Source organism: Phasianus colchicus, chromosome 3 (genome assembly GCF_987193195.1).
Source record: "Phasianus colchicus chromosome 3, bPhaCol1.hap1.1, whole genome shotgun sequence".
Taxonomy (NCBI): Eukaryota; Metazoa; Chordata; class Aves; order Galliformes; family Phasianidae; genus Phasianus; species Phasianus colchicus.
The window spans coordinates 77225320-77238450 of record NC_143438.1 but is presented as its reverse complement, the minus strand read 5'-3'; the positions used below and the strand labels follow the sequence as shown (position 1 = coordinate 77238450).

The window sequence follows — 13131 nt, the reverse complement described above, 5'->3', positions numbered from 1 at the left end:
ACCGAAAGAGGTTCAACAGGGCCAAGTTTAGGATGCTGCACCTGGGCTGGGATATTCCCAGATATGTGTACAGACTGGGAAAGTACTCCTTGAGAGCAGCCCTGTTGAGAAGAAGAGAAGAACTTGGGGATTCTGGTAGATGAAAAACCTAACGTGAGACAGCAGTGTGCACCTGCAGCCTGAAATGGTAACTTGGGCTGCATGAAAAGATGGTTGGCCAGCAGGGTGAGGGAAAGGATTGTCCCCCTCTGTCTGCCCTTGTGAGGTCTCATCTGGACTACCGTGTTCACTCTGGAAGAACAGAGAACCTTTGGAACACCTCTGGAAAGGGCCACAAAGATGCTTAGGGAGCTGGAGCACCTCCCCTGTGCAGATAGTTTGAGGGAGCTGGGCTTATTTAGCCTGGAAAAGGTTCTAGGGAGACCTCATTGCGGTACTTAAAGGAAGCTTATAAACAGGAGGGAAATCAACTTTTTACACAGGTAGTCAGTGATAGGACAAAGCGGAATGTTTCTAAACTAAAAGGGGAGTTTTAGACTAGATATTAGGAGGAAATTTTTCATTCAGAGAGAGGTGAGGCTGCCCAGAGAAGCTGTGAATGCCCCATCTCTGGAGGTGTTCAGAGCCAGATCATGGGGCTCTGGGCAGCCTGAGCTGGTGGGTGGCAACCCTTCTATGGAGGGAGTTGGTACAAAATTATCTTTGAGGCTCCTTCCCACCCAAGCCATTCTGTGATACAGTTCTATGATATTCTGAAATGGACCGTACGTAAATGTATGGTATTGCTCCTAACTGACAGGTTTCATCAAGGCAGCATCTCTGTCACCTGGGATCTTCCCATGTCACCCCATGTCACCCCATGCTTTGCCTTCTCCCTTTCCAGAAAGCAGCTACTCCGGACAACACAGAGAGAAACAGTAACCCTAACCACAAGACCGATAGATTATATGTAACATTAAAACCTTTTCATCAGTCTCTTTTGTTTTTAAAAGTTGTTTTGTTCCCACAGAAGTGAAGCGGCCCTCCTCTTTTCTGCCAGGTGCGCGCTCACTCCTCTCAGGACAGCACAGCTGTGCGAACCATTTTCCCTCGCTGCGGAGCCGGCAGCGGCTCGATGCCGCGCGGGGCCAGCAGGGGGAGGCCGCGCCTCGCCAGGCCCGGCACAAGGCCCAGCCGCGGGAGTCAGGCTGTCCAGCAGTGTGTTAGCGCAGTGAGGTGGGCTGGTTGGTTACGATCGATCATTTATGGGTTCTTCTGTAGAACTATAGCATATTTTTACTTTCGTTTTTAATTTTAAAAAGTTTAATAATTTTTTTTTTATTTTATTTTATTTTCTTAATTGTTTCTTTCTCCTTAACGGAGTGCTCATCAAGTACTATTACAGTGCTGTCTAGACAGAGGAATCATGATAATCCTATCTCCTGTTTTTGGCTTGTATAAGAAGCATTTCTAGAGGACTTAAGACAAAAAGGTAGATTTAAAAAACAAAACATCAAAAACAACTGCATGCATTTACTTTACTTAAATACTTGGCAAAGAAATATGCCTTCCATCTGGCATGGTAGGCTTGTGAAGGTCCTTTAGAACCAAAGCCTGTGACTAAAGTAAAAAACAAATGAACAAAAAAGATATTTTCCCGAAAAGATGGTCTTTATTCTGTTGAGCTGCCATGTATCTGCCGTGAGATTTAGATGATCAGTTAGGTATTCTGGCAAAGCTCATGAAACACACTTATCAAGCAGACCAAGACCTTGAAGTCCACATGAAGTTTTAGCAGTGTGCAGAGGAACGTCAGATTGCTTGCAACAACCTGTGTTACCAGGTCACACTGCAGCACTTTGTATAGGCTGAGATTCAAACTCTATACTCAATGCTCAAATACTTATATCGCTATGATTTGGCTGAGAAATGACTAAGAGCAGATGATTTGCTGTCTGGATGCCATATGGTTGTCTTTCTGTAAATTATAGGGATTACAATTGAAATCAAGTCTTTTACATGGCAGTAAAGGAGAATGCAGTATGCAATTGAACTCTCACCATCAATACTGACCTGTCTTCCTACTGGGTTCGGCTAATCTTTGTTTGTCTAATCTCTGATACAACAGTGATGATGCTTGACATCTTTTCACAATATTGCCAGCTGGATGGACCAATCATGCAGTAATTGAAAACAGATTATAAAAAAAAGAAAAACAACAACAAAAAAAACATTAGAGGAAAAATTACTTCTTTTTAAGAGCTTATAAGGGAATAGACCTAGCATAGAAGATGTAATTTCCTCTCTTCTGATGGGATTCATTCTCCTACAAAACAACTTCCATTATGTGTTCTGTTTGTTCTGATGTTAGGGACTTAGGCTGCATCTCAAGTGAGACATGAGTAGTGCATGGTCAACAGCGTGTAGTACAAAAGAGAAGTCTGAGGGGATGAGAAGAAATGCTTGTATTCTTTCCAGCCATTGGTAACATGATAATGACATTCTTGATTAGTATAATCTTACCAGCTGCACTCATTCTTGATTCAACAGTTCACCTCCCTTTGCTTTCCCATTCTCTGGGTTCTCCGTGGGCCTATTGGGGACAAAAGCTATGACACACTGGGTATTGAGGAATGATACAGTCAAGTTTGATCTTTAACTTGTCAATCAATCATGTACTTGTAGAAAGGTAGGGAGAGAAAATGCTCTCTGTGAATTTTGATAATACCGTTGATAGACCCTGTTCATCATCTTTCATGAAGCATCAAGAATCAGACTGGTCTAAAAGGCCATTGTTATGTTGTTGAGAACTTGAGTGAATGTGCTGACAATAGAGAGTACTGGTGGACAGATGACAGTGTTCAGTCCATGATTTCCATTATGGTTCTTTTCTAAAAAAAAAGAGCAACTAAGCCCCCCTTCTCATCTTTGTTATTGTTTCTATCTCTCCTCATACATAACATTTTCAAATTCCCCAGACAAATCTTCCAGTAGCTTTGAGCATACAAGATCTTGCAAGAAGGGACTACTCAAATGAAAGATTTATTTTACATCAGTACCTCTCAAATTCAGTACGCTATCCATGAGTATGACCCAGGAAAGAACATATCATTGTGTTGCCTCAGATTTAAGGTTTATCTATGTTCTGAGGTCCTGAATTTTTGAACAATGATGTTGTTGATGACACCAAGCTGTGCAATATAGTCGACATGCCTGGGTGACAGGATGCCATCCAGAGAGGCATAGGCAGGCTTAAACAGTGGGTCCAGCAGAACCTCATGAAGTTCAACAAATCCAAGAGAAAGATTTTGCACCTGGATCATGTCAGCCTCTGCTATCAGTACAAGCTCAAGGATGAAAGAATTGAGTGCAGCCCTTCATAAAAGGACTTGGCTATACTGGTGGATGGCAAACTGAACACGAGCTAAGAATGTGCTCTCACAGCCCAGAAAGCCAACCATATCCTGGGCTGCCTGAAAAGAAGCATGGCCAGCAGGGCAAAGAAGGTGATCCTGCCCCTCTATTATGCACTGGTGAGACCTCACCTGGAGCACTATGTCCAGATATCCTCAGTGGAGGAGAGATGTGGACATGCTGGAGCATATCCAGAGGAGGGCGACAATAATGGTGGAGAATCCCTTCTATGTTGACAGCCTGAGGAAGAGGTGCTGGGAAGACCTGACAGAGATCTTTCAGTCTGTAAAGGGGGGCTATAAGGAAAAAGGGGACAGACTCTTTAGCAGAGTTTGTTGTGATAGAACAAGGGGAAATTATTTCAAACAAGAGAGACTTATACTGGATATAAGGAAGAAGTTTTTTTACAGTAAAGGTGGTGAGACCCTGTAACAGGTTTCCCAGAGATTTGGTGGATGCCCTGTGCCTGGAGGCACTCAAGATCAGGCTGGACCAGTCTCTGGGCAACCTCATCTAGATACAGATGTACCTGTTTGCTGCAGGGAAGTTGTCCCTTCCAACTCAAACAATTCTATGATTCTATGATTCTACAGTTTTATGTGTTTTGTGGAACCCAATTTTGGTGGAATGGAGAGTGAGTGATGTGGTAAAAGAATGCATTGAGAAAGACTGAGGAAAATAAATTTAACCAGAAAGTGAAGAGGAGGCAGCGAGAGTGGAATAATCTTAAGAAAGAATTTAATGGAAAGCAGTAACTACATTGATGTTCTATTTCCTGACATATTAACAGGCCCTGATAAAACATAAACAACATAGTAATTTGGTTCAAAAAGCAAGAACAAAAATATGAATTCAAAATATTAATGATGCTACAGTTTCTCCAGCACTTCTCAGTCCTGCAGATCTTTCTACCTGCTTCTATAGTATTCTACAAACCCTGGTGCCCTTTCTCAACAGAGAGTGCCTTCAAAGCAGTCTTTGCACTACCTTTATGTGATTTAGAAACTGTAAGTTTATGCCTGCTTTTTACCTGTTGCAAAGTTAGAGTTATGGTTCCATACATATTAAAACCTTTGTTAAAAATTAAAAAAAGACCAATAGAGAACTCGCAAAAGATGACTCAGTGGAGAAAGCAGGGCCATGTCAGATGTTCCTGCTCTCTACACTCCTTTCCTTAAGATCCATCTGTGTTTGATCTTGTTTGTTAGTGGTGAATTTTTAGGTTTCCATTCCGAACACACTACATTGATGATATAACATGGGCCACTCAAAAAATATATATCCATATTTCCAGTCATATAGTATGGTTCCTCCCGTTTATGTAATGTCATTTTGGGGTGGGGAATGAATGGAACCTGAGTTCATGGCATTTTGAATGGGGATATGCGTGCAGCTACAGGACATGAACATGCCAAGTACAGGATATTTCTTTAATACATTGCAGAATCTAAGGAGCAAGATCATATCATGCAACAAACTCCCCAGAGCTTTGCCTACTTGTATCTGGATTTCATCTTCAAAGCTGTACTTAGGATTTTGATAGTTCAAGTTGTGCTCATTGTGCCACTTGTTCAAAAATAATGTTTTTCTATTAAAAAAAAAAATTGGCCAGATGGTACTCTTTATAAATTACAATAACAATGTTTTATAAATGACTACAAATCACTGTCTGAATACATGATGCTGAACAAACACATGAATTTCATACTGAACCTTATGCAAGAGATGTAAAGTACTTTACTAATGGTAATGCTTGGATGCAGATCTGCCTAGTTTCCTACTTTCTACTTAAAACTCTCTCCTACTCTTGTGTTCTGTGTGCTGTTCATGTACAGTTAGTTCCACAAGCTTAGCTGTTGCTGCAAGTCTTAACTGGGCAAGCACAGCTGATAAATGTTCACTGAATATGTGTTGAACCCAGTCTCCAAACAGGACAGGGACTCTAATATTCTTAGAAAGAAGAATTTGCATTCCCACAGGTCATGTTCCTTACAGAGTTTATCATTCCATCAAGATTATTGTTATCTGATACAAAGAATGAGATTTAATTAAGTTACAAAAGACTTGCATGTTTGCTTCTGACTTAGAAGATTGTGTTGAGGATACCAAAACCAAAGCAGTGATCAGTTCTCAGCTGTATGTTACTGGCTCATTTCTTAGTGTTAAAGCTGAAGAGCAAGAAATGAAGGACAGATTAAGGTGTTCTTCTAGGAAGTATTGATTTTTTTTATACATGCAAATTTGCCCTCAAATATATGACTTTTATTTTATTTATTTATTTATTTATTTTTCCCCCAAGAGCCCTGAGAACATGCAAAGACATCTGGAGTCCTGCAAGACTGGATAGATGTTAAAACTTTATCAGATGTAGGCCCAAACTTTCTTACATTTGGTCTTTGACTTTCAAAATGCCAGACCCAGAAAATCCTTCAACATTATTTTCCAGTGAATTATACAATGGCAGAACAGGAGATAAAGTCCTGAACAACTAGTTGTGATCCTTTGCCAGGTCATAAGACCTCCACTTGCCCCAGGAGCCAAGGTTAATATTTATCTGTGCCCCATGGCAGTAGTTTCAAAGGTGTTGATCCCAGGGATTAATTGCTGCTTTGAACTGGCAGTTAACGGTTTAAACAACATTTTTATTGGCATACAGTAGTTACATGTCTGCTAGTGTGCTGATGGGTTTATGGTGATTAAAGTGAATTAGGAGTCTGTCTTTGAGTTACACACTACTAGAGGCACTGGGTCATTTGAGTACCCCGGGTTAACGTATGTGAGATGTGCAGTAACTGGAATTCACACAGAAGAAAACATTTGTGTTTAAACGTTTGTTTGTACCTCAGACAATTTTCTATTCTATTTGTGTTGGGAAGTGAAGATCTCAGGCTACTGGTGCACCAGCAACCCAGTGTCTTATGAGCACACATGCTCCTGAGGACACAGCCCAGGTTCTGCTATTCGCATTGCAGTACTCATGCTCCATAGAATCCAGCACTGTTCAAGGAGAAATTGTCACAGTGCTATGAGTCTGACACTGCACTGTGTGCAGAGGAGTGGCTGAGGATTCACCTTCAAAATGCATTACATTTATTATATATTCAATCAGTACAGTATTTTCAATACCACTTTCAGTAGAGGAAACCAAAGATGCTTGTAATACTGTTAATTATCTACATTTTTCTTGTTTGATGATTATGTATTATGAGTGTGACTCAAAGCCTGTGATCTATGTTCTGGCCACCTGCTATGGTTGCCTATCTCCTATAGGCTATGCCTATATCCACTTTCTGCAGGGAGCCTCAACCTGGCAGTGACCACAGCCCTTCTTCCAGTGATGTTCCCCTCCTGTATGGGACCGGTCTCAAGGTGCCTGAGTAGATTGTACAAATAGTCTGGAGGGAATTTCTGAAGGGAATGTAAATCCTAGTGTTACAGCTGACGTGCACACTGCTGTCCCCAACATGAGTACTACTAAACTTATTTTCAACTCTGTTGGAAAATACTACCTCTGACTACTATTAATGACTTGGTTCCAGCAGGCTAATTAATAAGAGCAAACTGGCAATAAATTTATCTTCCTATATAAATTATGAGAACATACTAAGTATAGGGTGAGTGAATCCTATACTTAGGCTGAGAAGGGTGACCTGTGGTGTACTGAGGCTATTTCGTGCAGCTCAGCTGGCGTGCCTTGCTGCAATTCCAACGGACTCTGCTCATGAACCATAGCTAGCCTTTTGCCTCACTGATATTTATTTGTGCTGTCTGACTTTTTATTTCCTAATTAAAAATGGCATGTACAGATGGGAAGAATCTCATTGACCTCTTAAAATAGTTTTGACTGTTTGATTGAAGTTTCTAATTAGTTAACCACAAATTTTGGTATTAGAGGATGTTGCCAAAATGAAACACAGAAAGTCAAACCTCAGCCTTGTATCCCTGGAATGTGAAACCAGAAGCTGTTTACAAAAATAAATAATAGGTGCATGGCACAAAATACATTGTAAAATATAATAGATATTTTATTTATAAACAACCTTCTTAAATAAGAAATAGTTGTAATTCTTAATTCCAGACTGTCTCTGTATGCCTCTCCCTTCCAATGTCTACGCTGCTGTTTACTTACCTTTGATATCTTCAATTATTCATGACTGATTCCTGCCTTTTTCTCTACTATATCTGTGATCTGGAACTTGGCTGCTGGGAATGAGTTAATACAAAGGCTGTGTGTATAGAAGCTGTCGTAGCTCCAAATACTATGAGATTTTAGGTACACTGAAGTCCGATAGCTAGTCTTGCTATTGAAATGTACTTTCAGTATTTGAATTAATTCCTGAAAATCATAGAATCATAGAATTCTTAGAGTTGGAAGGGACCTTTAAAGGTCATCTGGTCCAACTCCCCTGCCATGAACAGGGACATCCACAGCTAGATCAGACTGTCCAGAGTCTGGTCCATTCTTGAAAGGCCTTGAAAGTCTCCAAGGATGCAGAATCCACATCTCTGGGCAACATATTCCAGTGTCTCAGCACCCTCACCATGGCTTTTTCCTTATTTCTAACCTAAATTTACCTGCTTTAAGCTTGTAACCATTTTCCCCTGTCCTATCACCACAGGACCTGCTGAAGAGTCTATTCCATCCTTTCCTGTAGCTCCCCTTTAGATACTGAAAGGCCGCTATCAGGCCACCTCAGAGCCTTGTCTTCTCCTGACTAAACAACCTCTTTCAGCCTGCCATCATAGGAGAGGCGTTCCATCCCTTAGATCATATTTGTGGCCCTAGTGTATTTTGGCAGGGCTCCATCCTCCAGCTTGAATTGGGAGTGGATGTTGCCTCAGTCCAGGTGCAGGACCTTGTGTTTGGATTTGTTGAACCTCGTGAGGTTCTCCTGGGCCCACTGCTCAAGCCTGTCTAATTCTCTCTGAATGGCATTTTGTCCCTCTGGTGTGTCAACCATACCACACAGCTTGGTGTCATCAGCAAACTTGCTGAGGGTGCACTCAATCCCACTATAAGTGTCATTGATGAAGATGTTGAAGATTATCGATCCCAGTACTGACCCCTTGGGGACACCACTCATTACTGATCTCCAGCCTACACTGAGCCAAATATAATTTTTGTTTCATTTATTACATGTTGTTAGAGTGTTTCCATTCAGCTGAGAATTCTTTATCTTTCAGGCTAGAAAAGACTTTATAATTGAGGCTGAGAGACAGAGCTCTGTGGTGCGTGATGCTTAGGAATGATCTGTAAGTCTCATGTTAGTCCTGTGAATATCATTTTGTTACAAATATGAGTCTAACTGTTATCTGTCCAATGTTCCTTATGGACAGGGAGTTGAAGCACTTGATTCAGAATTTGGATTCCATGAGGTGGTAGGGCTGTAGCCTTGTAGCACTTAAGCTGTAAGGACATCTCTTAAGTTGCTAGCACATAGAGTTTGAAGAAACTTCATTTGGTTGCTAGACATTCAGGATGACCTTCTGCATTTACATTTGCCTGGGGGACTATAATTTTTCCCTTCCTAAGCAGAGCTGTCATGGTTCTTGCCTGTGTGGCCTCAAGAATAGATGCACACATTGCACAGCACTTGGGGCTACGTGTTAAATTAATTCAGAAGCTTAAGGTAACACACCAATGGCTTACTGTTTCTCTCCTGGACTTTTCCTGATTAGGAACAAGGCCTAATGACAGTCCAGAGACTAAGTAAACTATTCAACCAAACAACACTATTTATAAATAATTTCCACATAATTGCATTTTCAATTTAATTAGCAACAGAAGTGATTTTGTTTAGATCCAGTTTTTAAGTTTATGTGAAAATTAAAGCCTGAACCTCCTGCTATCCTTTCTGTGAGGCAAGCACTTTATTTACTCTCATGTTATGTGGGCAGAAGTGTATGTGTCTATGTGAAAAGACATTCATGGTGTGGCTGAAGAGTGTATAGCCATATGAAATGTTTATTCTAAATCTGGTAATCATTTTTTTTTTTGCTCCTAGAATTTACAGTAGAAGGTCATTTGTGTTGGCCTTCTCCATAGCCATTTTATATTAGATCATCTATTTTTATTATTTTCGAATAGAAGTGTCATGTCCAGTGTCTTAGTTAGTGAGAATCACTCCTATTTGATAAGGCTGGAAGTTGGTCTTTGAAAATGACTATCCTCAAAATGTAAAAGTTAATGACTAAACTTGTCCAAGACCAACAGTGAAGAGGATGGTAGGAGTGTTCCTCCATTCCCCAGTGAACGAGAGCAAATTTAACTCAATTAGTCTGAATGCTTTTACTCAACATGTATAAGCTCAAAGATTTGCTGCAAAAATAGGAACAACTTGTTTTTCTCATCTTTCCAGCAGCAGGAAAATAAGTTTTCAGAAAACATGTAGCTGTCTTCATTGCCCCCCAAGAAACCTCACAGCCTTTGTGTCAGACAAAATTCAGGCAGGTCATGGGGCATAACCAGTAGTCCAGACATTTCTGTGGTAAACCACCATGTTCTTTCAAGAGCTGCTGCTTTTTTATCCTGGTGTTAATCTTCCCAGCTGTTTATTTGTGCCCAGGTATGAAATCAAATGTTGGGAGAAATCAAATTCTGGGCTGCAGCGTGACTCAGAGCCCAGCACCATGCTCCTTTGAAAGAAGAGTCTGGCAGGCTGCGCTACGTGGGATCATGCCTTAGGTATGCACATGTAAATATACAAACTTCAGTCCTGAGACGCAATTTGTCTGAGATGACTACTAGCTTGTTCCCAGGAGGGCATGAAAAGAAAGCATGCAGGTAGTAGGGGAAACTGGTATTGCATGATAAGTCAGTGTTCCCCAAAAGCTTCTCTCAGTATCATGTGGATTCTGTGCAATCAAGAATAAGATAAGCTAATTTTAAATGTCCTGTTCTGGTCTCAGCACTATGGTGATTTGGGACCAACTCTGCCAAAGTCACTGGCAATACTTAGTAAGTAACCAATGAGATACATGGTACTTATGATTACATTTTATTCATTTGAATTTATATATTTGGAATGCAAAATATGAAGGAAGAAAGAAAGTGTCCTACTATATAGCAGTGGTTTACCTAGAGAAAAAGCCTGCCTCTTCTACTGGTTAGCTGCTGCTCTGGAGCAACTTCCCTTTTTCACTGAGGAAGTCAAATCGGAGTAACTCCGGTTAAAGTGTGTGAAATGAGGCAACTTTAACGCAACTCATCTACTGCAATAACACATATTGCAGCAGAAATATAAAGAAACAGAAATAGATTTTGGTTTTCTAGAATTTGTATCTGAACTTTGAGCATACATATGATTCAGTGACAAAAACCATTAAATTATTTTAACGTTAGATAGACAATGGGAACTGATATCATGTGAGTGTAACCTTTATCTGTATATTGAATTCCAATTTCTTGTGCCTTGTAGGACTGGTTGCATGGTTAGCTACAGAATTTTGTACAGCTGCTAAATAAACAATGTCTATATGACTACATGGTCTGAGAAGTAAGTCTCTGCATCCGTCCCTTCACTGTTACACAGAAGGAAGTGTTCAGGGAATACAAAGCTAGTCACTGCACTGGAGGAAGTGGTCTTAGGAAAATAAATTCTTTTAAATGTATCCATGTTTCTATGCTGTTTCTGGTTGATTTTCTGTGCAATCCTGGACAAAACATTCAGTTTATATCTATACTACTTAATACAGCATCCTGAAGAAATATCTACAACGACATTGACTGAATTTCTAGAAATTTTATTTTCCTCATTTCACTGAATTTTTATGTGTTAAAAAAATGTACCACATATATCAAGTGGTACTGTGGTAATAAATTATTTATCAAATGAGGTACAAGAAAACATTGAAACTCTTGTTGCAAGATAGTTTATTGTTTGTTTATTGTTCTTTTCTATTTTGTTTTGGTTTTGGAAAGAAGATGTTAAATAACTCTGTAGGAACATGGAATTTTAGAAAATAATAACTCATTATTTCTCAACCTTCTGTTCCTTATGTAAAATAGAATTCCTTAGAAAATTGTACTATGAACTTATGTGGCTACAGACCTAGAAACAATTTTTTTTTTTTATTTTTATTGTTGCACTTTTATTGTTCATGGGACCATGAATGGATCAAGGAGGAGTGTAAAACAAACCTGGTACCAAAGCAGCAGGAGTCCCACTGCAGCCAACAGAGGGGCTACCATTTCAGCTATCACTAAGCTCCTCTAGGGATTCAGGCACATTTCTGCACAGTTCACTGGCCCAGTGCTCTGCCTTCTCTTTGGTCAGATGTTTCAGATGCACTACTCCACGGCAAAGATGAGGCTCCTCATTGAGGGAAGGGGCTCACCTCTATCTAGTAAGGAATATTTTAGTGCAGTGTGTTGATCAGAGATGCTCCCACTGATGCATATGTTTCTTCCAAATCCCTCTGCTTTCCATCCACATTGGACTGGGGATGAGCCTGGCAGTGAGAAATAGGTGCCATGGCAGGGAACTGAGCAGGAGACAAATTTGCAAATGCCAGAGATGCTTGATAACTGTGCATGTCCTGAGGGTCCTTACGGCTGGTGCCCTTCAGAAGAGGAGATGGCAGGGAAGAAGGAGTTGCCTCAGACCAGTGGGAGGGAGCCAAGCAGTAGCACTGAAGCAAGTCCACTCTTTTGAGGGCCCTTCTTATCTAAAAAATAGAAGTTGTATGTTTATGATTTGACTTTTCCATGTCTTTGTGTGAGTAAGACGGTTGCTCAAATATCCAACAGAATGTGAATGCAGCATTTGTGTAAGTAGCAACATTTTCAAATGTGATCTAAGAATCCAGGAAGCCTTTTGTACACCCACCTTTGCCATTCCCTTTTTATCTGCTTTGAGGCCCTTTCATAAATTTATCTTTTCACTTTTAAAAACTCATGCATCATTACCATGTTCTCACAGAGAACAGCTGTTTCTATTCTGAATCTTCAGCTCCATGTCTGATCCTGCAGGTTTTTTTTCTCAATTGAAGTTCTCTGGTCTTATGTGAGCAAATATCTTGCAATTACATTTCATAATAATTGTGAAGAGAGTGTAAAAAACCACAGCAGCACTAACTCTGGAGAAATGTAAGAATTGCTGCATGAAAGCAACAAAGGTATACACAGCTGGTTTTCGGAGGCAGAAAAAGAGGCAAAGGTGGACTGAGCAGTTCAGAGATGATAGGATATTCTGATTTTGCTAACAGCAGCACTAGCATTGGTATTTTGCCATTTGCTTTGGCTTTCTTTTTTATTCTTTCTCTCCATATTGGACTTAAAGACATTTTAAGGCAAACTAAGACCATCTCATTTATCTATTACAGGAGATATTTTTATTGATCTAAATGCAGCGCTTCCTTTTCAGATGCAAGACAAAAAGCCTGCACCCCCAGTTTTGTGTAGAAAGAAAACTTCTTCAGGAGCAGGATGAATAATCCTGGCAGTTCCTTCAGAGTGAAGTTGTGAGAGAGGTGAGATTTGTTTGAGCACTGAGGATGCTTGCACTCTATATTCTTGCAGATAGACCTTGCAGGTAAAAATATTGCCAGTGTTATTTTTCTTTTTTTAGGAGATATGCTATTCCTATTTAGAAGATTGCCAGCTTTCATGAGAAAAACTGTGCAAAGTGGCCTGCACAGGAGCTGGCTGATAGTTATGTAGCAGTAGCAAATACTAGATCAGGAACTCAGATCCAAATTTCTCCAGTTTAGGAATATTCTGCTTTTGTTTCTGTGCAT

General features: G+C 40.2%; 1 long non-coding RNA gene across 1 annotated transcript; it reads left to right on the top strand.

Annotated features, from left to right (window-relative positions):
• Positions 1 to 1134: 1134 nt before the first annotated feature.
• On the top strand, positions 1135 to 12858 carry LOC149918689 (uncharacterized). Its single transcript, XR_016465639.1, has 4 exons — positions 1135 to 1215; positions 8578 to 8646; positions 9960 to 10078; positions 12759 to 12858. It is a non-coding gene; the product is annotated as an uncharacterized LOC149918689 (long non-coding RNA).
• Positions 12859 to 13131: the final 273 nt, after the last annotated feature.